This window comes from Oryctolagus cuniculus, chromosome 1 (genome assembly GCF_051225735.1).
Source record: "Oryctolagus cuniculus isolate XC-2025 breed Fujian yellow rabbit chromosome 1, ASM5122573v1, whole genome shotgun sequence".
NCBI lineage: Eukaryota > Metazoa > Chordata > Mammalia > Lagomorpha > Leporidae > Oryctolagus > Oryctolagus cuniculus.
In genome coordinates, this window is record NC_142867.1 from 201,811,243 (window position 1) to 201,837,218 (window position 25,976).

At 50.6% G+C, this 25,976-nt stretch overlaps 2 long non-coding RNA genes across 6 annotated transcripts; one reads left to right on the forward strand and one right to left on the reverse strand.

The window, feature by feature from the left end:
* Window positions 1-569: 569 nt before the first annotated feature.
* On the reverse strand, window positions 570-24,516 carry LOC127493435 (uncharacterized). 4 transcript variants are annotated; one of them, XR_016224483.1, is made up of 6 exons: window positions 24,398-24,516; window positions 22,642-22,850; window positions 8,317-8,467; window positions 5,742-5,884; window positions 3,386-3,483; window positions 570-2,052 (listed from the first exon to the last, which is right to left on the reverse strand). It is a non-coding gene; the product is annotated as an uncharacterized LOC127493435 (long non-coding RNA). The 4 variants fall into 4 exon arrangements; XR_016224481.1 differs by lacking the exon at window positions 24,398-24,516 and adding an exon at window positions 24,051-24,176 and having other exon boundaries at window positions 571-2,052; XR_016224479.1 differs by lacking the exon at window positions 24,398-24,516 and adding an exon at window positions 23,804-24,049 and having other exon boundaries at window positions 574-2,052.
* LOC149128821 (uncharacterized) lies at window positions 23,588-25,742 on the forward strand. Of its 2 annotated transcripts, none has more exons than XR_016224477.1 (3): window positions 23,588-23,727; window positions 24,046-24,224; window positions 25,513-25,742. It is a non-coding gene; the product is annotated as an uncharacterized LOC149128821 (long non-coding RNA). The 2 variants fall into 2 exon arrangements; XR_016224478.1 differs by lacking the exon at window positions 25,513-25,742 and adding an exon at window positions 24,414-24,551.
* The last annotated feature ends 234 nt before the right edge of the window (window positions 25,743-25,976 follow it).

Consider the following 25,976-nt stretch of genomic DNA (forward strand, 5'->3'; position numbering starts at 1 on the left):
TCTCTCACCATGGAGATCTCTCATGCTAGTCCTTAAGGCGCTGACCCCACCCAGCTGGGCTCTAAAGAGGAAGAGCCGACCCTGCGAGAGCATGCTCTTTCCCATAGGTATTCTCTTGTGTGCTGTGTTTTTATCTTATCCTCCCAACTACTCTACAGTGTAGGTATCAGCGGCCTCTGGCCCTGTGAGGAAACAGATTCAGGGAGGTCAAACACCCTTCTCCAGTTCACAGCAAGAAGTGGCAGAGCTGGGGGATTCAAACTTCCACTCGAGGGAGCCCACCCTGTACTGCGTTCTGCAGTCCACAGTGCCGTACCAGAACACAAGCCCCTTTTTATCATCTGAGGAGGGGCATTATTGAGGCTCACAGGCAGTGGAGTTAAAGCAACCTTGAAGGGCTTGTTCTCATCTGGTTCCATTCTTCAAACAAACCACATTGTAGAAATGGCTTAAATCATGAACTCTGGAGAGAAGACCTGAACTTAAATCCTGGTTCCACCTCTTACTCATTGTGTGAGTGAGCAAGTTACTTAACAGATTCCTCCTCTGTTGAGTGTGGATATAATAGTACTTAAGTCCAGAGGTATTATGAGGATGAAGTGAGTTGTAACATGAAAGTACCTAAGATGGTACGCTCCCTGTAAGTGAGCTTCCATCATCACATCATCATATTACTACCAGTAGCAGTAGCACTACGAGTTTATGATACACCAAGGTCACAAGTTTGTGAATGGGGACACAGAGCTCACACAGACACTTCTCCCTCCACAGGGCACTCACACTATGCAAGGAGGCTGCAGAAACCATACCATCACAGTTTAATAAGAAGCAAATGCAATAACAGAGATATGTGTGGACACTCGAGAGAGAGTACACATGACTTATTCAAGGGAGCAGCAGCGTTAGCCCTAGAGTCCAGCCCTCCTGAGCCACCTCCTCACACATGGCATTGATTGAGAGTTTGCCTGTGGATGGCACACATAGGCATGACCCAAAGTCTTTGCACGTGGCACCAAAAAAAGGCTCCTGAGGCTCTGGCTGCCCAGCTGCAGATGTCACTGTTGAGTGGAGACAGTCGATAATCATTTGCCGAATGAGTCACTGAAACAGAGGCGTTGGTGAGAGGCCAGCCAACTTTCTCCTTGGCTCTCACTTCATTGATGTTTTTGCATGAGGCAATGGCAGGGCAAAGCCATCCTACATGAGTCCTGGGAGACACCTGGTCTCCCCCTTCCTGCTCAAAAGGGTGGCATGTTGGGGCACCGCCATTCACGGATTCCTCCCTTGCCACAGCTGCTTCTGTGGCCCTCAAGGAGGAATTTTTAACTCACTCCAGCCAATCACTCCCACAATGATGTTATTTGTGTGCAAACAACTCTATAGAGAGGAAGATACATCAGCTACCATCCTGCACACGGGCAGCTCGAATTCCAGCAGGATAAATGAACATGACAAATGGGCCAGGGCTCCGAGAAAGGACCAGAGCCCCAGAATTCAGGTAGTAAGAGGGCTCACACATGGTATAAGGGGACCAGACTTCCATGCCCTAGCACCTGGAACCCGGAAATAGTCCTATGACAAGAGGGTCTTTGCGGGTGTGATTGATGAAGGATCTTAACAGGGGGAATATCCTGGCTCCTCTGAGTGGCTCTCCCTGGAACCATTTCTTTCAGCAGTCATGGGAAGCTAGCACAGACAGACTGCTGGCTGCATGTGAGGCACTTTGGGTTTCAGGCATGGATTCTGGAGCCAGACTGCCTGGGCTCAGATCTTGGCTCCAGCACTTCCCGTCTGTGTGGCTTTCATGGACTTTTCATCTGTGAGTTTCTGTTCCCTCACTTCTCTCCCTCCCATGGGAATGTTGAGGGGCCCTCAACAACTTCATGGAAAATGGAATTTTAAAGGTATATTTTGGTGCAAAAAATGTTGAAATCCTTGTGTATGAGTAGAGGAGATATTCTAGATGCTGTTATTTGGTTCTCCTTTGCTTCCTGTGCATCTGGGAGTCCACACTTCCTGCTCCCCAACAGAGGTGGCATCCTGTGGCTCAGCCTGGACAAGGAAATGTAAACAGGGAAAAGCCTGTGGGGCCTGGCCACGGGACGCTGGACTCCTGTGGGCCTGTTGTGCATTCCAAGCTCGGTCGGACACAAGATGAACCTCTCCAGTGTCCCTTCCAACACACAACCTCCGGGGCTCTGAGCATCATGTGACCAAGTGGACAGTGAACAAGAGAGAAGAACAAGAAAAGAAGCGAACGAACAGGTATCCTGGGGCCAGTGTGAAGCATGCAGGCTGTGGGGTGTGGGTTCCCCAGGGCAGGCATGCATGCCACCCAAGCAATGGGTGGCATGGGGACGCATTTACTGCTATAATAGTCAATTAATGTAATTCACTATGGCAAATAGTACTAGGTTTCCACCTAAGCTTTCTTTTTAGAATGTATGGGTTGTTGTTTTTCTTTTAATGACTTGATTTAAGGAAAATATTGATTAATCTCACAGGTGGTTTGTGATCGTGGCAACAAGTATAAAAGAGGAATCAAAAGACTAAAATTATGGGCCTCTGCTCTGACACAGTGAAAGACGTGGGCTTTGGAGTCAGAGAGGCCAGGGTGTGGATCCAGTTCCTCCACTTGCCGGCGGTGTGACCTGCTTACTCAAGCTCTCGGAGATTGCTTCCTTATTACTTTATAATGAGGCTCATTATCCCAACCTCACAGGGTGCGTGTGAGGATCCTGAGTTACTGTCACCACCGCCGACCTTAGTCTTCCCTCTCACTGTTACCTGCGGGTCTTGACCCAGATTGTAAATTGGGGGCCAAGCCAACCCACATTCCTGGAAGGGCACAGAGCCCAGTAGGACCAGCCTCCTGCCCTCCAGGAGCTCCCAGTGAAGCAGATGCAGACTCAGGAGTCCACAGTCCACAGCCAAAGTGCCATGGGAGACAGGCAGACACAGGGGGTAGAGTGGCTCCCAGGAGAGCTGGGGGTGCCGGAGGCAGAGCTTACACTGTAAGACTGCAAGAGGCAGGGAATGCAGCTGGGCTGCCTTCCTCTCAGCCTCAGTTTCCTCTTTGGTAACAAGTAAACAGTACCACCTACCTTCTGCTATGCCCCTGGGAGGATTAAGTGGGATAAGGCACCTACCCGGGTGCCAGGTTCCTACTAGACTCTGGATAAATGGAGGCAATTACTTCCTATTATGCTGGATAATAAAGGCCCAGTGGGTGGCCCCTTCCACAATGGAACCATCTCCTCCTTCCCCGTGACTCACCTCTAGGGGATGGCCCAGGGCAAGGATGTCCCAGACTCCTGGGCAAGCTGGAACCATTAAGCTCCTGCAGAAAGGCCCTTATTCAAAAAGGTGACTGCGCCGAACTCACCTCTCCTCATGGCCCCATTTTTCAAACATGGACCCTTGGTCCCACGAGAAGAAACTTAACTTCCCCCTCAGGTCAGAACAAGTGCAGATATCCAGCATCTAAGGGAGAAAGACCACGCCTCTGAGCCAGCCAGGTCCTCCCAGCCTGGTCCTCAGTGCGGGTGTTCCAGGAGGAAAGTGTCATAGTTGGGACCGTGCTCTAGGAAGGTCCCTCTGGCTGCTGGTGGTGGCGGGGGAGGGGGGGGCCTGCAGAGGCTAGGGGCAGGAGCCCAGTGACTTGGGGGAAGGGATAGAGAAGAGGGCCAGAATCAGAATAATGGGGGGTAGTGGACACTGGCCATTAAAATGGCCTCCAAAGTGTAGTGGATCCCAGCCTCACGCGGTTCCTCTCCCTTTGGCAGAGTTGGGTCCAGAGGCTGCCGCCCAGTCTCTCCCCCACAGGCCCTGGTGATCAGGCACACTGATTTGTTGCGGGTCTACAGCAGGGCAACCTTGGCCTTATGGACATCAAATCTACATCACCACAGTGACACCTCAGCTTGCCGGCTGAAGACTTGGAGCCCACAGCCAGTTTCCTGAGAAATGAAGATACAGGGTAGGAAGAAAATATGGGACAAAGACTCTGGGGTCAAGGGCGCTGAGGACACATATATGACCACACTCTGCATCCCACGTCTATTAATCCACCTCTGAAGTCCAGCGTCTCTGTCTGGGCCCATACTTGAGAGGTGCTCAAAGATTGGCGTGTACCTGAGAAGATGAGCCCCTGCCACCCCAGGTGTGTGGGAGGAATGCCACAGGGGAGTGCCCTTGCTGCTTGGGGTAAAGGTATGAAAAACCTGTCCAGCTCTAGGATTCTAGCCTGACTTGAGGGCACCTGCCTAGACTGCTCCTGTGTCCTCTGCTTTGTTTCTCATTAGGGTTAATTTGATTACGTAACAAGTAGACACGCAATGTCATGAGCAGCTGTTAGCATGCCACGTAGAAAGAGGTGTGCTCTTATGAGGCCTTTAAAGATGTGGTTACATCTCCATGTGGCTTCTTAATCATTCTCGAAGCTGACTGATATTATAAGGATGTCTGAAGCCAGCACTGTGGTCCAGCAGGTTAAGTTACTGCTTGAGATGCCTTCATCCCACATCAGAGTCTCCGGCTGCTCCATTTGCAATCCAGCTCCCTACTAATGTGCCTGGGAAGCAGCAGATGATGGCTCAAGTGCTTGAGTTCCTGCCACCTTGTGGGGAGACCCGGATGGAGTTCCTAGCTTCTGGTTTCAGCTTGGTCCAGCCCCAGCAATTGCAGCCATTTGGGGAATAAACTAGCAAATGAAAGCTCGCTCACTCACTCTCTTTGTCACTCTGCCTTTCAAATAAACAAATTAAATCCATTATAAAAAGAGTTTCTAGTGGCTGACACTGTGGCGTGGTGGGTAAAGCCATTGCCTGCAGTGCTGACATCCCACGCAGGAGCCAGTTCAAGACCCGGCTGCTCCACTTCCCATCCAGCTCCCTGCTGATGGCCTGGGAAAGCAGTGGAAGATGGCCCAAGTCTTTGGGCCCCTGCACCCAAGTGGGAAACCTGGAGGAGGCTCCTGGATCCTGGCTTTGGATTGGCCATTGCAGACATTTGAGGAGTGAACCAGCAGATGGAAGATCTCTTTCTTTCTGCCTCTGCCTTGCTCTAACTGCCTTTCAAATAAATAAATAAATCTTTTTTTTTTAAAAAGAGTTTCTAATGAGAGAGTTTATGACAGATAAAAGACAAGAAGGAAAAAGCCAGGGGCTACTATTTTGTTCTTTGAAGGTAGAGATTGACCCATGTCCAAGGATGATTCTAAAGTCCAGGACACGAGACAAGGTCAGCACTGCAGGAGACCAGGGATAAGACAGAAGGGCAGGGGAGGGGCCCCGCACCGTGGTGCAGCGGGTTAAGCTGTCTCTTGCCAAGCCAGCATCCCATACGGAGTGCTGGTTCGTGTCCTGGCTTCTCTGCTTCCAATCCAGCTTCCTGCCAATGCACCTAGGAGGGCAGCTGATGATAGCCCAAGTGCTTGGGGCTCTGCCATCCATGTGAGAGACCCAGCTGGAGTTCCTGGCTTTTGGCTTCAGCCTGGACCAGACCCTGCCATTGCAGTCATTTGGGGAGTGAACCAGTGGATGGAAGATCCCTCTATCTCTACCTCTCTCTGTAACTCTACCTCTCAAATAAATACATGAATAAAATATTTAAAAATAAATGAATGCATCTTTATAAAATAAAATAAAAAAGGCAGAAGAGGAGACCATTAGAGGAAACTTTGATGGTGGGACTTCTATCCCAGCTCTGCAGAGCTGTGTGACCTTGGGCAAGACCCTTACCTCTTTGAGTTTGTTTCTTCAAGGTTAAAATGATGACCAGGGGCAGGAATTTGGCACAGCAGTCAGGGCTCCAGGTCACACGTTGGGGTGCCTGAGTTCGATTCCCAGCTCTGGCTCCTGCTTCCACCTTCCTAATGTGGACCCTGGAAGGCAGTGGTGATGAATCAGGCTATTGGATTGAGTTGGCTTTGGCCCAACTGGTGGCCAATTCAGGCACTTGAGGAGCTCTTTGTCTGTCTGTCTGTCTCTCTCTCTCTCTCTTTCTCTCCTTTTGCCTCTCAAAAAAAATTATGAAGACGATATCACATACTTCCTGAGGCCTCTGTAAGGGTTCAGGGAGGAAATGCATTAACAATGCCTTCATACCCATGAGAATGGCTACAATCAAAAGCATTGATAGTGACTACTGAGTTTCCTACAGCTGCTATAACAAAAGTCTCAGATCCAGGGTTTGGCAGGGCCATTTTCCCTCCAGAGCTTTTAGGGGAATGTGAATCCCTTCCTTGCCTCTTTTGGTGGGTGGCAGAATTCCTTGGCTTATGGCTGTTACTCCAACAATCTCTGCCTCCATCCTCACAGGGACTTCTCTCTGCATCTCTCCTCTGTGAATCTTCTTTAAAAAGTTTATTTGTTTTTATTTATTTGAAAGGCAAGGGGGAATGGGAGGGAGAAAGAGAGAGAGAGAATATGAATCAAAGAAAAAGTCAGAGATTTTTCATGTACTGGTTCGCTCCCCCAAATGCCCACACAGCCAGGGCTGAGCCAGGCCAGACCCAGGAGTCTGGAACTCCATTCAGATCTCCCGGGTGGGTGACAGGGACTCAAGCCCTTGAGTCATCACCTGCTGCCTCCCAGAGTGCACGCTAGTGGGAAGCTGACCCAGAGCAGAGGACCCGGATATAGGATGCAGGAGTCCCAAGTGACTGCTTAACTTGCTGGACCACGACACCTGCCCCTCTGTGCGTCTTCATAAACACATTCTGCATTGCATTGAGGGCCTACCCAGGTCATCCAGGATGAAGTCGTCTTGACCTCTTTCACTCACTTCTGCCTGCAAAGACTCTTCTTCCAAAGAAGGTCATATTCACAGGTTCTAGGGATTAAGACAGGGAATAGGCGACAGGTGTTGGCAAGAATGTGGGCACCCTGGAGCCCCCATACACTGCTGGTGGAAATGTAAAATGGCATAGCCACTATGGAAAACACTTCGGCAGTTTCTCAACTGGTAACCCAGAGTTACCGTGTGATCCAGCAATTTCAGTCCTGAGTATATCCCTAACACAGAAGAAAAGATACAGCCACACAAAAACCTATACATGAACGTTCACAGAAGTCAAAAAGAGGAAACAGCCCAAATGTCCGTGACCTGATCTGTGGGTAGATAACAGGTGGTATATCCATACAACAGAATATCATATGGAAATAGAAAGGAAAGAAGTACTGATGCATACTAAATTATGGCTGAACTTTGAAAAATTACCTTATTCCAAGTGAAAGAAGCAGCCACGGGGTTGGTGCCGTGGCATAGCAGGTTAAGTCACTGCCTTCAGTGCTGGCATCCCATATGGGTACCAGTTCCACTTCCAATCCAGCTCCCTGCTATGGCCTGGGAAGGCAATGGAAAATAGCCCAAGTCCTTGGGCCCCTGTACCCACATGGGAGACCCTGCAGAAGCTCCTGGCTCCTGGCTTCAGATTGGCACAGCTCTGGCCATTGCAGCCATCTAGGGAGTGAACCAGCAGATGGAAGACTGACTCTCTCTCTGCCTCTCTGTAACTGTCTTTCAAATAAATAAATAAAATCTAAATAAATCTAATAAATAAAATCTAAAAATAAATCTAATAAAGAATAATAAACCTAATAAATAAAATCTAAATAAAAATCTAAAGAAAGAAAGAAAAAAGAAAGGAAGAAGCAGTCATGAGGGGCCACGTGTTGTATGATTCTATTTACGTGAAATGTCCAGAATAGGCAAATTACACAGAAAGGAAGCAGGTAAGTGCTTATCCAGAGCTAGAATGTGAGGGAGAAAGGAGGGGACACACTAACAGACACAGTTTTTTGGGACGATAAAGATGTTCTAAAATCAGGGCTGGTGTTGTGGTGAAGTGAGTTAAACCACCACCTGAAGTGCCAGCCTCCCATATGAGTGCCAGTGTGAGTCCTGGCTGCTCCACTTCTGATCCAGCTCCCTGCTAATGGGCCTGGGAAAGCAGAAGAAGATGGCCCGGTACTTGGGCCCCTGTCACCCACCTGGGAGACCCAGAAGAAGTTCCTGGCTCCTGGCTTCGGCCGGGCCCAGCCATTGCAGCCATTTGGGAGAATGAAGCAGTTGGAATATTCATTTGTATTCTCTCTCTCTCTCTCTCTCTCTCTCTCTGAAACTCTGCCTTTCAAATAAATAAATCTTATTTAAAATGTTCTAAAAGTAACTGTGGTTATGGTTGCAGTGATGGTTTAGAGAAGATACCAGAAAACATCGTCCGGGACCCCTTAAATGGGTAAAGTGTGTGGCACATGAGCTACATCTCAATAAAGCTGTCATTTTCAAGATAATAAATGTGTAACTCTGTACCTAGCTCCCAGCCAGCCCTCCAAGTACACGAGTGACGCTCCCAGTGGTTCCACCTTCCTGCAAACACTGGGACTTCAGCGGAAGCTGGAGATGGCTGCAGACCGGTCAAGCACAGGCATCCAGGCGCGTTCAAGTGTTTTCCGGGCAGCCCCTACACGGAGGAAGACAGGAGGTGGGGCTCACACCCGTTCTCCCTCTTCTGGGAACAGCTCTCGGTCTCTCGGTGGCCTCTCCACCTCACCTGGGAGTCCTCGTTTCCTATGGGCAGGATGCAATCCCAGGAACAGAGGTGCTTAGGGTATCAGTGCGTACCTGAATGGATGGCTGAATTTTCCCAGAGCTTCCTGCTACCCAAATACTGCCCCGCCTCTGCACCCCTCCTTCACTGCAGGCATTTGCTCCCTAGTCCTCTCTTCAGGCGCGGGCTACTCCCTGCTTACGTCTCTGATGGGTGCGTCCAAGCCTCCTTTCCACTCAAGGCTGGGAACTCCTGAAGGAAGGGGCCAGCCCTGAGCCATCTTTGCACCAAGAACATTTACCACAAAGCTTTATGTGCGGTTGACACCAAAATATGTTGGGCTAAACATTTTTCACTATTTATAAAAAATACTAATCCCAAATATTAATCACAGCATGATTTATACTTGGGAAAAACTGTAAATGTCTTAAATATCCAACAATAAGGAAATGACTAAGTTAATTATAATGAAGCTCCTTGAACCATCCTCTGACCATTCCAAATAATGAGTGACAAGATAGAGAACGGCTATAAAGTGAGGTTAAGCAGAGAAAGTGGGTCATAGAAATGTGTCTACACTCTGACTACAGCTGTCATTATCATTGTGTGCTGAGTGCTAAGCACTTTATAAATATCCTTCCATCTCATTGGTACTTTTTTTTTTTTTTTTTTTTTTTTTTTTTTGGATAGGCTGAGTTAGACAGTGAGAGAGAGAGACAGAGAGAAAGGTCTTCCTTCTGCTGGTTCACCCCCCAAATGGCTGCTACAGCCGGTGCGCTGCACCAGTCCGAAGCTGGGAGCCAGGTGCTTCCTCCTGGTCTCCCATGCAGGTGGGCCATCCTCCACTGCCTTCCCAGACCACAGCAGAGAGCTGGACTGGAAGAGGAGCAACCGGGACAGAATCTGGCGCCCCAACCAGGACTAGAACCCGGAGTACCAGCGCTGCAGGCGAAGGATTAGCCTAGTGAGCCGCAGCACCAGCTGACAATTCCTTAAGTTAGGAATTATTATTCCATCTTTACAGATTAAGAAAAAAATGGAGATCTATAGAGGTTTAGTAACATACCCAGGGTCTCACAGTTGGTAAGACATGCAGGCATAACTTCAACAAACATGGCCCCAAAGTCCAAGCCCTTAACCACCTGATTACACTGCTGTTCGGCAAAATCAACTCTTCAATCGTCATAACAGTACTCATGGAGAAATGAAAGCTGAAAGCTCAGGCAGTAGGATGACAGGTACACTATTAACAGCATTATTCAGCATTATTTGAATTGCAATTTGTATAAGTTTTCATTTATTTGACAGAAAGAAAAAGAGCTCTGGGCCAGCACTGTGGCGCAACAGGTTAACGCATGGCCTGAAGCGCCGGCATCCCATATGGGTGCTGGTTCAAGACCCGGCTGTTCCACTTCCAATCCAGCTCTCTGCTATGGCCTGGGATAGCAGTAGAAGATGGCCCAAGGCCTTGGGCCCCTGCACCCACATGGGGGCCCCAAGCTCCTGGCTCCTGGCTTCAGACTGGTGCGGCTCCGGCCATTGCGGCCAACTGGGGAGTGAATTGGCAGGTGAAAGACCTGTTTGTCTGTCTGTCTCTCTGCCTCTCCTCTCTCTGTGTAACTCTTTCAAATAAATACATAAATCTTAAAAAAAAAAAAGAGAGCTCCCATCTGCTGGCTCACCCCTAACCCACAATGGCTGGGGGTAGGCTGGGGACCAGACCAGGAGCCAGGACACAACCCAAGTCTCCCATGTAGGTGGCAGGAACCTGGGTACTTGAGCCATCATTGCTGTTCCCTAGGTCAGCATCAGCAGGAAGCTTGAGTCAGGAGCTGGAGTTGGGAATCAAACTTAGGCACTTAGATGTGGAACACAGGTGGCCTCCCCTGAACATTTTTAGAAGTAGGACATGGGAATCCAATGCTAGGGCATCCAGGGGGAAGAACATCTGGGGACAGAGCGTGCAGCTGAGAAGGCATCACTGAGAGCTTGCTGAATCAATGGCAGAGCTCCGTTCCCAGACAGGGAGCGTGACTTGTTCGGCCCAAGGAGGCCAGCAAGGGGAGAACAAAAGCATGGGCGATGCTTGCTGCGTGGACATGTGAGTGAATGAGTGAATGCGTGGCTGAGGGACTCGGGAGAGCTGCTGATGCTACCTGCTGGGAGCAGGGGTGGGCTGGCCCTAGGGTACGGAGTGTGAGTCCCAGGAGTCTGTGCATGCGTGTGTGTGCATGTGCGTGGGTGCCTCCGTGGGTGGGACTTGGAAGACGGGAGAAGTAGACAGGAGCCTCTGGGGGGCTGGTGAGGGAAGCTTGAGAGGAGAGATCCCGAGCAAGGAGGTCAGAGAAGAGGAGCTGGCGAGGACTTCCGCCCTTCCTGGTGTCATGACAACAACTTGGATTTGAACATCGGCTGGAGATCACCAGAAATCCTGTAGAGTTTGGCTCATTCCCCCAACTCTGGCTTCAGGGAGCTCTCCTCCCTCCCTCTACTCCCACTGTCTCTCCGTCCCCCAGCACCCTGCAGGGGTCATCTACTTCAATCCCAAGTTACAGATGACGAGCCTGAGCCCTGGCGAGGGACAGCAAATATCCCACAGTCCCATCCTGAGCTAGGGTCGAGCAGGGGGTCTGGGACCGGCTCCATAGTCTCAGTTTGCTATTAATTCCCCGTCTTAGGCTGTCTTGTGCTGCTGTAACAGAACAGCTCAGACCAAGATTATTTATATTGGCTCATAATTCTGGAAGTCCAAGGTCAAAGGGCCAGCATCTGGCAAGAGACTTCTTGCTGCATAACCCCATGGCAGAAGGCATCACACAGGGGGAGAGAGAGAGAAAGCAAGAGGGGGCCAAGTTCATCTTTGTGAAGGAATGCACTCCTGGGATAAGACTTCCATGCCCACAGTAACAGCATTGGTCCATGGGGGCCCCCTCAACACTGCGGCACTGGGCAGCACATTCAAACCAGCAGCCCTCGCCTGCTGCACACCAAGGTGGGAGCAGGGACCCCCGCTCTCCCCTCCTGCAGAGAGGCTTCCAGGAGCCACTTGGTAAGCTGAGGACCCAAGAGTTGGAATGTAAAGAGATTTGACCTGATTTCAAATCCCAGCTCCCTAGCTCACTTCCGAGATGACCATGAATAAGTTAACATCTCTGGACTTGTCGCCTCACCTATGATGGGGGAACAGCACTGACAGGGGGACTTCATGAGGTATCAGATCATGGGCTCTTGTGAACTCCTGGACACAGGAAGCTCTGATAAAGAGTAGCTCTTTTTATTTTTTTTAAGTTGACCCTTTAAAAAAAAAAAAGACTTATTTTATGTGAAAGGCAGAGAGAGATCTTCCATCTGCTGATTCACTCCCCAAAGGGCCCCAACAACCAGGGCTGGGCCAGGCAGAAGCCAGGAGCCTGGAACGCCATCTGGGTCTCCCTCATGAGTGGCAGGGGCCAAGCACTTGAGCCATCCTACCCTGTTTTTCCAGGCCATTAGCAGGGAGCGGGATTGGAAGCAGAGCAGCTGGGACCTGAACTGGAGCTCATGTAGGATGCCCGAGTTGTAGACAGCGGCTTAACCTGGTGCACCACAACACTGGCCCGGACAGCAGCTCTTAATAACAGCAGACTGTGATGTCCAGCAGCTCCCTAACCACAGCGTTCATTTTTTAACCAGAGGACAGGAAGACGTAGAGCCAAAGGTAGGCTGGTGTTGATGAATGTGATTTACATGGAAATTAAAAGATATTCTGAATAAACAAAACTGGCCTGGCCAGGTGTGAAAGGTAGGATCCCGAGGCCCATGGGTTATTAGTGGCCATCCTGCCTGTCACTCTTGCTGTATTTCCCTAACTCTCCAGGGGGATGGGCTTTGAATCATTTGACTACTGATGGTCAAAGAAATCCTCCTTCACATAGGTCCACACCACTCCTGACATCAAGTGGCTTCCAGCTGAGTCTACAGAACAGACAAGTCGGTCACCAGCTCCAGGGAAGGGGGCACAGCTTCCCTGTGGAGGCGGCCCGTCGGGGAGGCTGCTGGGGAGAGGCAGGGGGACGGGCGAGGGCAGGCCTGGACCAGGCAGGAGGAAAGCAAGGAGCCGCCTGGAGACAGGGAGGAAGCTGAGCAGAGGGAAGAGCCTGCGGGTGGAGGGTGGCAGCGGATCCTCAGCATCTTCTCGGCTATTGGACGACTGCTTGAGCAGAAGAGGGGCAGGCCAGGGAGAGGGGCAGGCTCATCACGGCCAGCAGGAGGGTTCGGTGGGTCCGCCTGTCCAGCCTTGCTGTTAGCCCCCAGGTCGCAAGGGGCTGCATTCTGGACCCAGCTCCGTGCCTGAGCTGCTGCCTGAGCTCGGGTCTCTGCTGCTCTCCAAGCCTCAGTTCCACCTGTGCTACCTGAGGCTTCAGACAGGGAAGGAGACAAATCCGAGATCGTAAACCCCGAGCCCGGAGTCCTGGCTCCACACACTTGCCCGTACCTGGAACACATGTGCTTGTATCTGACGCCAGGGACACAGGGCTTATCAAACTGCAGGTCTTTCAAAGGACCTGGGTAAGCCATGCAAGTGAAATAAGCAGCAAAGTTGTGGCTGCGGTTAGTGGCTGCAGCAGTGTGTCACAGAGCCTGAGGGCTGATACATTCATTCAACACAAGCAAGACAGGGCTGGAAGGCTACCTAACACACTCACACACAGCCAGCTCCCACCCTTCCCACTCCAGAAAGGGGCTACTCTCCCATGGCCTTTAAGATTACAGGGATGGGGGGCCGGCACTATGGTGCAGTAGGCTAAGCCTTCACCTATAGTGCCAGCGTCCCATATGGGCACCAGGTACGAGTCCTGGCTGCTCCTCTCCCTAACCAGCCCTCTGCTATGGCATGGGAAAGCAGTAGAAGATGGCCCAAGTCTACATTAGCAGGAAGCTGGAATTGGGAGTGGAATCAAGACTTGAACCCAGGGGCTGGCACTGTGGCATAGCAGGTAAAGCTACCACCTGCAGTGCCGGCATCCCATATGGGCACCAGTTCTAGTCCTGGCTGCTCCACTTACGATCCAGCTCTCTGCTATGGCCTGGGAAAGCAGCAGAAGATGTTCCAAGTCCTTGGGCCCCTGCGCCCATGTGGGAGACCCAGAAGTAGCTCCTGGCTCCTAGCTTCAGATGGGCCCAGCTCTGGCCATTGTGGCCATTTGAGGAGTGAACCAGCAGATGGAAGACCTTTCTCTTTGTTTCTCCTTCTCTCTGTAAGTCTACTTTTCAAAGAAATAAAATAAATCTTTTTGTAAGATTTATTTTAGGGGCCGGCGCCGTGGCGCAGCAGGTTAACGCCCTGGCCTGAAGGGCCGGCATCCCATGTGGGTGGCAGTTCGAGTCCCGGCTGCTCCTCTTCTAGTCCAGCCCTCTGCTGTGGCCTGGGAACGCAGTAGAAGATGGCCCAAGTGCTTGGGCCCCTACCCGCGTGGGAGACCTGGAGGAAGCTCCTGGCTCCTGTCTCCAGATCGGCCCAGCTCCGGCCATTGCTGCCAACTGGGGAGTGAACCAGCGGACGGAGGACCTCTCTCTCTCTCTCTCTCTCTCTCTCTCTCTCTGTGTGTGTGTAACTCTGACTTTCAACTAAATAAATTAAAAAAAAAAAGATTTATTTTATTTCTTTGAAAGACAGACTCCACGACCTGTTGTGGTTTTGATTTCTGAGGATTCCACATGCAGGTTAAGCACAGTCACATAGGAAAGTGTCCCCAGGAAAGTCACAGGTGTTCATGGTAAGCAGCCTTCCATGAGTACAGGTAAGTGCCCACATGACACGTCCAGGGCGCTGACACGCCCAGCAGCAGGGGCATGCTGGGCAGAACAAGAACTGGGTCAGAACAAGAACCGCTGCTGAGGACTGAATCTGGTGAGAGACAGAATGGGGAGTGTAGCAGAAAATAAGCCTAACATCACTGACACGGAACTGCCGTCCCTGAAGACATGAGGACAAACTAACCACGTGGAATAAAGCTATAAAGGAAAACTCTCTGGGGACATTTGGCCTAGTGGTTACATCCCCACTTGGGACGCCCGCACCCAAGACCAGAGTACCTGGGTTTGAGTCCTGGCTCTGCTTCTGATTCCAGCTTTCTGATGAAGCACATCCTGGGAGGCAGTGGGGGTGGCGTACGAACGTGGGTCTCTGCCCGCCACGTCAAAGACTCAGATGGAGTTTCTGGCTCCTGGCTTCAGCCTGGCCCAGCACTGGCTGTTGCAGGCATTTGGGGAGTGAACCAGGAAATGGAGGATTGATCTCTCTCTCTCTCTCTCTCTCTCTCCATATATCTCTCCCTCTCCTTCCCTCTATGGCACTATGCCTTTCAAATAAATAAATAAATCTTTAAAAAAAAAAAAAAAACACCTGTGTTTCACCTGTGTCAGGAAATAAAAGGGTAATTTACCTTACCAAATAGAATGAACAGAAATCATACAATGTATGCTCTCTGACCACAGTAGAACTAAATTTGAAGCCAATAAAAGGAAGCCCTGTTATTGCAATGAGACAAGAAAAAGGGGGAGGAAGAATTAAACAGACAACACGATCATACAGAAAGTCCCAATGAAGTGCCAAAAAAAAAAAAAAAGGGCAAATAAAAAAACATCCTGGAACTAAAAATCAATTATAGCAAGGTTAGAGATCACAAGGTTAATGTATAAAAGTCAATCCCTTTTCTATATGCCAGCAGTGAGTAATTGGATTTTGAAATAATAATGCAATATCAGGGGCTGATGTGGTGCGCCAATGGGTTAAGCCATTGCCTGTGACACTGGCATCCTATAGGAGCCTGGTTCAGCTGCTTCACTTCAGTTCAGATCCAGCTCCCAGCTAATGTGCCAGGGAAAGCAGAGGAAGATGGTCCAAGTACTTGAGTCCCTACCACCTACATAAGAGACTCAGATGAAGCCCCTGGCTTCAGCTTGGCCCAGCCTCAGCTGTTGCAGCCATTGTGGCCATTTGGGGAGTGAGCCAGTGGATAGAAAAAGTCTCTATCTCTTTGTCTCTCCGTAATACTGCCTTTCAAAAAAATAGTAATTTAAAAAAATACAATATCAGGACAGGTGTTTGGCACAGTGGTTAAGACATTGCTTAGGATGCCTGTATTCCATACCAGCGTGCCTATGTTTGGGTCCTGGCTCCACTCCCAATCAGGTGATGCCTTAAGTACTTGGGTCTTTTTTTTTTTAACTTTTATTTAATGAATATAAATTTCCAAAGTACGGCTTATGGATTACAATGGCTTCCCCCCCATAACGTCCCTCCCACTCGCAACCCTCCCCTTTCCCACTCCCTCTCCCCTTCCATTCACATCAGGATTCATTTTCGATTCTCTTTATATACAGAAGATCAGTTTAGCATACATTAAGTAAAGATTTCAACAGTTTGCTCCAGAAACACTACAGGCTAGGAGGGAATGGCGAGACATAGCACAGGTGCTAAGAGAGAAAAATTGCCAGCCCAGAATATTATATCCTGCTAAGCTCTCATTTGTGAATGAAGGTGAAATAGAAAGACTTTGCCGCCACTCGTCCGGCCCTGCAAAAGATACTTAAAGATGTGCTACACTCAGAAACACAGAAACATGGCCATCAATATGAAATAAAGTACTTGGGTCTTTGACACCCATGTGAGAGACCTGGATTGAGCTCCAGGCATTTGGAGAGTGAACTAGAAGATGGCTCTCTCTCCCTTCACCCCATTAGAAAAATTAAAATTTAAAACACAACAAACAAAAATACCCATAGAGTACAATTTACATTGGACCAAAAGAGAGGGGCTGGCAGGTTAAGGGGCATCTCTATGGGCCCCTGCACCCATGTGGGAGACCCGGAAGAAGCTCCTGGGCTTCGATCTGGCCCACCCCCAGCCTTTGCATCCAGCAGATAGAAGATCTCTCTCTCTCTCTCTCTTTCTCTCTCTCTCTCTCTCCTTCTCCTCTTCCTCCTTCTCCTCTTTCTCCTCCTTCTCCTCCTTCTCTCTCTGTAACGCTTTCAAATAAATATTTTTAAAAATTAAAACTAAAAAGGCTAAAAAAGAATTGCTTAGATATAAATCTAACAAAAATACATATAAGAGCAGTTGTTTGTCCCAGCAGTTAGGATGCTTAAATCCCATGTCAGAGTGCCTGGGTTCAAGTCTTTTTTTTTTTTTTTAAGTTTTTTTTTTTTAAGATTTACTTATTTATTTGAAAGTCAGAGTTACTCAGAGAGGAGAGGTAGAGAGAGAGGGAGGGGGGGGAGAGAGAGAGGGAGAGGGAGAGGGAGAGGGAGAGGGAGAGGGAGAGGGAGAGGGAGAGGGAGAGGGAGAGGGAGAGGGAGAGGGAGAGGGAGAGGGAGAGGGAGAGGGAGAGGGAGAGGGAGAGGGAGAGGGAGAAGGAGGTCTTCCACCCGCTGGTTCACTCCCCAGTTGACCACAACAGCTGATCTGAAGCCAGGAGCCAGGAGGGTCTCCCACACGGGTGCAGGGGCCCAAGGCCTTGGGCCATCTTCCACTGCTTTCCCAGGCCATAGCAGAGAGCTGGATTGGAAGAGGAACAGCCGGAGCTCTAACTGGCGCCCATATGGGATGCCAGCACTGCAGGCGGTGGCTTAACCCACTGCACCACAGCGTTGGCCCCTTTTTAAAGATTTTACTTGTTATATTTCAAAGACACAGTTACAGAGAGGCAGAGAGGCAGAGAGGCAGAGAGGCAGAGAGGCAGAGAGAGAGAGAGAGAGAGAGGTCTTCTATCTGCTGGTTCACTCCCCAGATGGCCGCAATGGCGAGTTGTGCCAATACGAAGCCAGGAGCCAGGAGCTTCTTCCAGGTCTCCCACATGGGTGCAAGGGCCCAAGTACTTAGAACATTTTCTACTGCTTTCCCAGGCCATAGCAGAGAATGGGATTGGAAGTGGAACAGCCAGGACTCCTACCAGTGCTCATACGGGATGCCGGCACTGTAGGCGGTGGCTTTACCTGCTATGCCACAGCACCGGCCCCTGGGTTCAAGTCTTGATTCCACTCCCAATTCCAGCTTCCTGCTAATGTAGATCTGGGGAGGCAACAAAGATCTTCAAGTAGTTGGGTCCCTGTTACCTATGTGGAGACCTGGATTGAGTACTCGGCTCCCAGTTTTCCTCTCAAATAAAAAAATTAAGCCAATTCAAAATATGTATAAGATCTATATGAGGAAAACAAGAAAACTCTGATGAAAGAAATAAAAAAGAACTAAATAAAAGGAGAGATACAATCATGTTCCTGGTTAGGAAGACTTGATACTGTTTTTACCCACATGATCTATGGATTCAGTACAATCCTAAAAGCGATTTTGTGGATATCAACACGCTGACTCTAAAGTTTATGTGGAGAGGCCAAAGACCCTGAACAGCCAGCACAATATTAGAGAAGAAGAGTCTGAGGACTGACACCATCCAACTGCAAGATTTACTACCAGGGCTGGCGCTGTGGCTCGGTAGGTTAAAGATCCACCTGTAGTGCTGGCAACCCATATAGGTTTGAATCCCAGCTCTTCCACTTCTGATCTAGCTCCTTGCTGTGGCCTGGGAAAGCAGTGGAAGATGGCCCAAGTCCTTAAACCCTGCACCTGCATGATATATCCAGAAGAAGCTCCTGGCTTCAGATCAGCCCAGCTCTGGCCATTGCGGCCATTAACCAGCAGATGGAAGATCTGTCTGTCTGTCTGTCTCTCTCTGTAACTGTGCCTCTCAAGTAAATAAATAAATCCTTTTTGAAAAGATTTTATTTATTTCTTTGAGAGGTAGAGTTACAGACAGTGAGAGGGAAAGACAGAGAGAAAGATCTTCCTTCCACTGGTTCATTCCCCAGATGGCCGCAACGGCCAGAGCTGTGCCAATCCGGAGCCAGGAGCCAGGAGCTTCCTTCGGGTCTCCCACGCGGGTGCAGGGGCCCAAGGACTTGGACCATCTTCTGCTGCTTTCCCAGGCCACACCAGAGAGCTGGATTGGAAGAGGGTCAGCCGGGTCTTGAACGGGCGCCCATATGGGATGCCGGCACCACAGGCGGAAGATTAACATACTTCACCATGCTGTTGGTCCCCTAAATAAATAAATCTTTAAAAAAAATGTACTATAAACTACCTTGTGCAAGATAGTGTGGTATTGGCAAAAGAACGAGAAAATAGATGAGCAGGATGGAATAGAGAGCCCCGCCCACAAAACGCACACAATGTAGTCAAGCAGTGTCGCTCCTAGGCTTCCTATCCGAGTCACGGCACCATTATCCCTCATAGGCTTCATATCCGAGTCACGGCACCATTATGTCACTCCCCGTCTTCGTGGAGGAACGACACAGGACCCTGCGCTGTTCTTTCGTCTGCTCGGCCCTCCCCGGGTTTGCTGCTGGTTCTTCCCGGGTTGGCTACCGTCCCTTCCACCTCCGTGGAAGGGCAGTTCCCCCTGCCACTTTCCCCACTTCCGCGGGGGAGCGGCACACCGCCGGCCGGCTCTCTCGGGGGCTGCTCAGATGTTCCTCAGGTGTTCCTCTTAGATGTTCCTGCTGCATGTTGTTTCTCTCCTCCTTTATAGTCCTCTTCCGCCAATCCCAACTCGGCTACCCACACGCCGAGTACGCTGCTCCCCTCCAATCAGGAGCAGGAGCAGCTCCTGGAGGTCATCACTCAAGTTGGCAAGACGCAGCTGCGTAGAAGCTGTTTTCTCCTCTCCCAGCGCCATATTGTGGGAGAGCAGATGCATAGAATAAGTCTTAATTCCAGTAACTCAGTCCAGTCCGGGTTGCTCCCCACAAAGCAGCCTCGGACGAAGAGCGCAGCATTTCCGCCTTCTTGTACATGGAGCTGGAGCAGCCGGACATGCGCCTGCAGAAGGCAACTTCAGATGCAGACCTCATAAGGCTCACAGAGCAGAGCTCAACAGGGATCTCAGCCCAAAATGTGAAACACAAAGCTGTAAACCTCTCAGGACCTAGCACAGGGGAAAATCTAGAAGCCTTTGCGTTTAGCTATGGCTTTGCTGGAACACCACCATGACTCAACCCACAAAAGGACTGATGAGGCAGATTTCTCTAAAATTTCAGCCTTCCACCCTGTGGGAGACACTGTCAAGGGACAAGAAGACAAGCCACTGCCTGTGAAAAAACGTGGGCTTCAGAATCACTCAGGAGAACGGCAAAACACGCAGGTGCACAGACCCTGCACCCGAGATCTCATGTCAGCTGTCCTGAGCTGGGGCCCAGCCAGCCACAGACTTTAAAAGTTTCCCATTTGATTCTAATGAGCAGGACAGAGAGCTAAGGATCTAAATTTACAAAGAAAGTCTGAGATGGGTGGGTGGAGAGTAGGAGGATGAAAGATGACTGACAGATAAGATCGACAAATAAGGTGGATAGATAGATTCTTAAAAAAAGAGATGATGTACAGATAGGGAGAGAGGGAGGGAGGGAGGGGGAATCATCTGAAGGGAGGGGAGAAGACAGGGAGAAAAGAAAAAGGAGAAAAGAGGGGATTTGGAACGCCACAGCCAGATCAGAAACAAGCAATAATTCCATCCCTGGTTGAACAAAAGAGAGAGCGAAACAAAAATATTACAGAATTTTTTTTAAAAAAGTGAACATGTCTAGCTAATGCAATGAAATGTATGAGTTGTCTATTATTTTATTCATTATTTTTATTTAGGGTCCAAACCCCATACACATTTTATAAAAATATCTGTGGTGTCTTCGAAGTTCAGGACTGGGGAGCTGCTGCCTAATGGGGCAGGATTTCCTTCTGTGCTGGACAAGGAGGTGGCAGTGGTGACACAGCACTGTGGGTGTACTCCATGTCACCAGCGTCACATTTTACGTGACATGTTTCTCACCACAAAAAGTAGTAATGCAGATAAATGAAGAGATTCGACCCTGATCAGGTCATTATACCTTATATACATGTATTAAAATGTCAAACTGAGGGCCAGGGCTGTGGTGTAGCAGGTGAAGCCTTTGTTTGCAGTGTCGGTGTCCCATGTGGGTGCCGGTTCGAGTCCCAGCTGCTCCACTCCCAATCCAGCTCTCTGCTCTGGCCTGGGAAAGCAGTGGAAGATGCTCTGGTTTTGGGCCCTTGCACCCACCTGGGAAACCTGGGGGAGGCTCCTGGCCTGGGCCTGGCCTAGCCCCAGCTGTTGGGCCATCTGGGGGTGAACCAGCAGATGGAAGACCTCCCCCTCCTCCCACCTCTGCTTCTCTGTAACTCTGCCTTTCAAATAAATAAATAAATCTTTTTTTTTTAATTTTTTTTGACAGGCAGAGTGGACAGTGAGAGAGAGAGACAGAGAGAAAGGTCTTCCTTTGCCGTTGGTTCACCCTCCAATGGCCGCTGCGGCCAGCGTGCTGCGGCCGGCGCACCGCGCTGATCCAATGGCAGGAGCCAGGTACTTATCCTGGTCTCCCATGGGGTGCAGGGCCCAAGCACTTGGGCCACCCTCCACTGCACTCCCTGGCCACAGCAGAGAGCTGGCCTGGAAGAGGGGCAACCGGGACAGAATCCGGCGCCCCGACCGGGACTAGAACCCAGTGTGCCAGCGCTCCAAGATGGAGGATTAGCCTAGTGAGCCGCGGCGCCAGCGAATAAATCTTTAAAAAAAAAAAATGTCATGGCATAAAGGGTTAAGCTGCTGCTTGTGAGACCAGCATCTCATATGTCTCATATGGGCACCAGCTTGAGCCCCAGCTGCTCCACTTCTGATCCAGCTCTCTGCAATGGCCTGAGAAAGCAGCAGAAGATGGTCCCAGTCCTTGGGCCCCTGCACCCACGTGGGAGACCCAGAAGAAGCTCCTAGCTCCTGGCTTCAGCCTGGCCCAGCCGTGGCCACCGTGATCCTTTTGGGAGTGAACCAGCAGATGGAAGATTTCTCTCTCTCTGTCCCTACTTCTCTCTGAAACTCTGTGTTTCAAATAAATAAAATAAATCTTTAAAAAAGAAAAAGAAAAAAATGCCCATGTCCCACATCCTGGATTCCATACCCAGTTGCAGATCCTGCTTCCAGCTTCCTGTGAATGCAGACCGTGAGAGGTAGCAGTGGAAGTTCAAGTAATTGGATTCCTGCCACCAACTCAGGAGAGAAGTAGATTCAATTCCCAGCTCCTGACTTCAGCCTGGCCCAGCCCCAGCCAATGCAAGCATTTGGGGAGTGAACCAGAGAATGGGCGCTTGCTCTCTGTTTTTCTCAAGCATGTGTCTGCCCCTCAAGTAAATAAATGGAAGAGTCACATACTCCCTTAAAAAAAAAAAAAAAGTCACACTGTACCTCGTAAATATAGTACAATTAGTACGTGTCAACTTCAAATACATTTTTTTTTCAAATACATTTTTAAAACTACTACTAAGAGAACCCGGGGACAGGCACTTGTCTATCGTTAAGATGCTGGATGTCTGCATCCCCCAGAGAAGAGTGTCTGGGTCTGAGTCCTGACTCTGCTCTGCTTCCCATTCCAGCATCCTGCCAATGAGCACCCAGGAGGCAGCTCAAGTGGCTGGGTCCTTGCCACCTCCATGGGAGACCCGGACTGAGTTCCTGGCTCCTGACTTCGGCCTGGCCTAGCATTTGGGAGTGAGTGTGTGTGTGTGTGTGTGTGTCTGCCTCTCAAACAAATAAAAGAATCTATTAAAAGGAGGACAGGATGCTGCCAGGCAGCTTGGATGACCTCTAAATTTCTCCCCAGCGCCTGGTAGTTCAGGACAGCGTGAAACCTGTCAGAGTAGAAAGTCCTCTGGACCCAAGTACAGATGGACTCTTGACGCATCACTTTGCCACCTCCCGTGTCCCATGCCCGGCGAGGGTAGGCGAGAAAGTGGGAGGCTGAGGGGAAGCGCTGCCTCCACTCAGACAGGAGGATATGCGCCGCCCGCCCTGGAGAGGCAAGTCAGAGCCCAGCCCTGGCCCCTCCTGCTGGGAGCCTGTCAGCAGAGCCTGCTGGGGAATGGCAGCTCCCGGCTGGCTGCGCAGCCCGCCTGGGCTGGCGGCTCAGAACAGCTGTTTGTTCAGCCTGAGCCCGGGAGAATGGGCCTTGACAGTGATGGCCCGGTCGCTATTATGTAAGGGGACCCGGCTTACCTGCCCATAGACAGACAAAGCGGATGATTTGACAGGCAAAACCGAGCCGGCCTCCTGGCTCCCAGGCAGCCAAGGGGCCATTCAAAGCCGGGACGGGGAGATTTTCATGAGGTGCTGACATACGAAGGTGGAATGCAGCAGGGACAAGGCCGAACTGACACCCGGTGCAGTCAGGCGTGGCGGGCGACTCCAGGAGCTTCGGGCCACACCTGCGGCAGACAAGACGCGGGGCAGAGGGCCCCGGTGTTCAGGACTGAGCCTTCAGCAAACCTCACCTTTGCCACTGCCCTTGCCATTGTTCAGTGGAGGGAAACCTTGTGGGCCCCTCTCCCGGAAGCACAGGAAGGGGTCCAGAGAGCCAGGAGGACTTGGCTCTCAGCTACTGACCGGGGCGCCCACCTCTGCGGCAGGCAGGGGCAGCCACGGAACATCTCCCCAGTGCCCCCTGCACGCCAGGGCTTGGCCAGCGGCTCCAGCCTCCACCACTGACTTCACCTTCACAGCAACCCATGATGTAAGCACCTTGCCATCTCTATTTTTGCATGGCAACTGGAAAATGGCATGGCTGGGATTTGAGCTCCATTCTCCCAAGTAGCTGAGCTCATGCTCTTTCCATCTGAACAGAACCAGTCCACGAGAGCTGCGAGGCCCTGGAATACCATCTTGTTTTCCATCAAGGAGACTGTGGCATGTTCGAGCCGTGCCCCAGCCATATCCCCAGTCTACCCACTTGCAATAGGAAGCAGTTGTGAAAATGAAGGGCGGCCAGGCTGTGCGGTGCACTGCGTTAGGCCAGCAGCACTGCCCCTCATCATCACACACTATGACTGTTCTCAAAACTCAGCTGCACCCCCACAGGCATTGTCAATCAAACATGTGTGCAGAGGAGAAGGGTCTTCTCACTACCTCTGCCTCCCAGAATGCACAGCGGCAAGAAGCTTGGGATCGAGAGCAGAGCTAGGACTCGGGCCCAGACACTGCAGGACGGGATACAGGAGTCTTAGGAACCACCTTAACTACCGGGCCAGATGCTCACCCCCACAGTCACATTCGAGGACCATGGGGAAACAGCTACATACATAGCAGGTGCGTAACCCTGAATTAATGAGAAACAGGCACCCTTCTGAGCAGCCTGTTTCTTGGTCTGTAAAAAGAGACTCACCTGGGAGTGCACGGAGCCTTGCAGTTTCCTAAGCACTTCCCCTCTCTCCTCTCACTTAAGCCCCCAGCACGGTCTTGTGAGGGGCCCTACAAGCCCAGAAAGTCACCATCCTGTTTTCTGACCATGAAACTGGGGTCCCAGCGAGAAAGTGAATTCCTAGGACCATACAGGAGAAAGCACCAGAGCTGAGACACGAGCCCAGCACCGGCCCTGGCCCTAGACTTAGCATTTCCTTTACACAGCTCACCTGTGCACCGGCAGCGAGGAGGAGGTGAACTCATTCAACCAGAACCTGATTTGGAGGCTCACAAGTTCACCACCTGGGTGGAAAACCGCCCAGCACAAGGGAGCATTTTCAAGTCAAATCTGGGGCAGAAGGATGCAGGCACCGATCCCAGATGGGCTTGTCAGCTGTACGGAGGTAAGAGACGGAGCCACGTCGGTGCAGCAGCAGAAAGGATGGCCTGCACGCAGGCTCTAAACGGGGGGGGGGGGCGGGGGGAGGTACTGACCTACTGCCATGCCCACGGGCAACCAGCTGCTGCCTAATCTCCCATGCCACCCCTATCCTGTGCCTCTAGTTGTCCTGCTAACCTGAGCTCCTCCCCAGGACTCCTTGGACCACCATCCAGATCCAATGAGGGGGCTGGTGCTGTGGCGTAGTAGGTTAAGCCTCTGCCTGCCAACACCGGCATCCCATAGGAGCTCTGGTTCATGTGCCGGCTGCTCCACTTCCGATCCAGCTCTCTGCTTATGGCCTGGGAAAACAGTAGAAGACAGCCCTAGTCCTTGGGCCCCTGCACCCGTGTGGGAGACCTGGAAGAAGCTCCTGCCTCCTAGCTCTGGATCAGCTCAGCTCTGACCATTGTAGTCATTTGAGTAGTGAACCAGCAGATGGAAGATCTCTCTCTATCTCTACCTCTCTCTGTAACTCTGCCTTTCAAATAAATAAATAAAAAGAAATCCAATGAAACTCTTAGAAGAAGGTATCTCTGGGGTGGCAATGAAGAAGAGTTTGTCAAATCCTTTAAACGTCAGAGAGCCAGGATCCCACTCCTCTGATGACATCCAAGAGAGCTGAAACCTTGGCATCTCCCCAAATCCTGGGCACAGATGTTATAACAGTTTTACTTTTTTTTATTTTTTGACAGGCAGAGTGGACAGTGAGAGAGAGAGAGAGACAGAGAGAAAGGTCTTCCTTTGCCGTTGGTTCACCCTCCAATGGCCGCCGCGGCTGGCGCACTGCAGCCAGCGCACTGCGCTGATCCGATGGCAGGAGCCAGGTGCTTCTCCTGGTCTCCCATGGGGTGCAGGGCCCAAGCACTTGGGCCATCCTCCACTGCACTCCCTGGCCACAGCAGAGAGCTGGCCTGGAAGAGGGGCAACCGGGATAGAATCCGGCGCCCCGACCGGGACTAGAACCCAGTGTGCCAGCGCCGCAAGGCGGAGGATTAGCCTAGTGAGCCGCGGCAACCCTGGGTTCATCAGCTGAGAGATGCAGAAATAAAATGTGCTTTATACTTGTACACAATGGAATACTATTGAGTGATAAAAAGGAATGAATTATTTATATATGTTATGACGTGATGAACCTTGAAAGTTAGGCTACGGGGCTAGCACTGTGGCATAGGGAGTAAAGCCACCACCTGCGGCACCAGCATCCCATGTGGGCACTGGTTCAAGTCCTGGCTCCTCCACTTCCGATCCAGCTCTCTGCTTATGACCTGGGAAAGCAGCAGAAGATGGTTCAAGTTCTTGGGGCTCTGCATCCATGTGGGACACCTGGAATAAAGCTCTTGGCTCCTGGCTTCAAATCTGCCCAGCTCCAGCTGTAGCAGCCATTTGGGGAGTGAACCAGCGGATGGAAGACCTCTCTCTGTCTCTGCCTCTCTCTCTCTCTCTCTGTAACTCTGCCTTTCAAATAAATAAATAATAAACTCTTTTAAAAAAATTTAGACTAAAGGCCACAAATCATATGCTTCCCTGTGTATGAAATGTCCAAACACGCAATTATGTACAGTAAATTAGTGATTGCCAAGAGCTAGTGAAGGGAAAATGGCTGATAACAGCTACAGGCACCCCTAAGGTTAGGAAAATGCTTGGAATTCAACAGCTGGGTGGCACAAGTCTGCATACAAGACACCACTAAACCGTATACATTTAAAATGAGCTT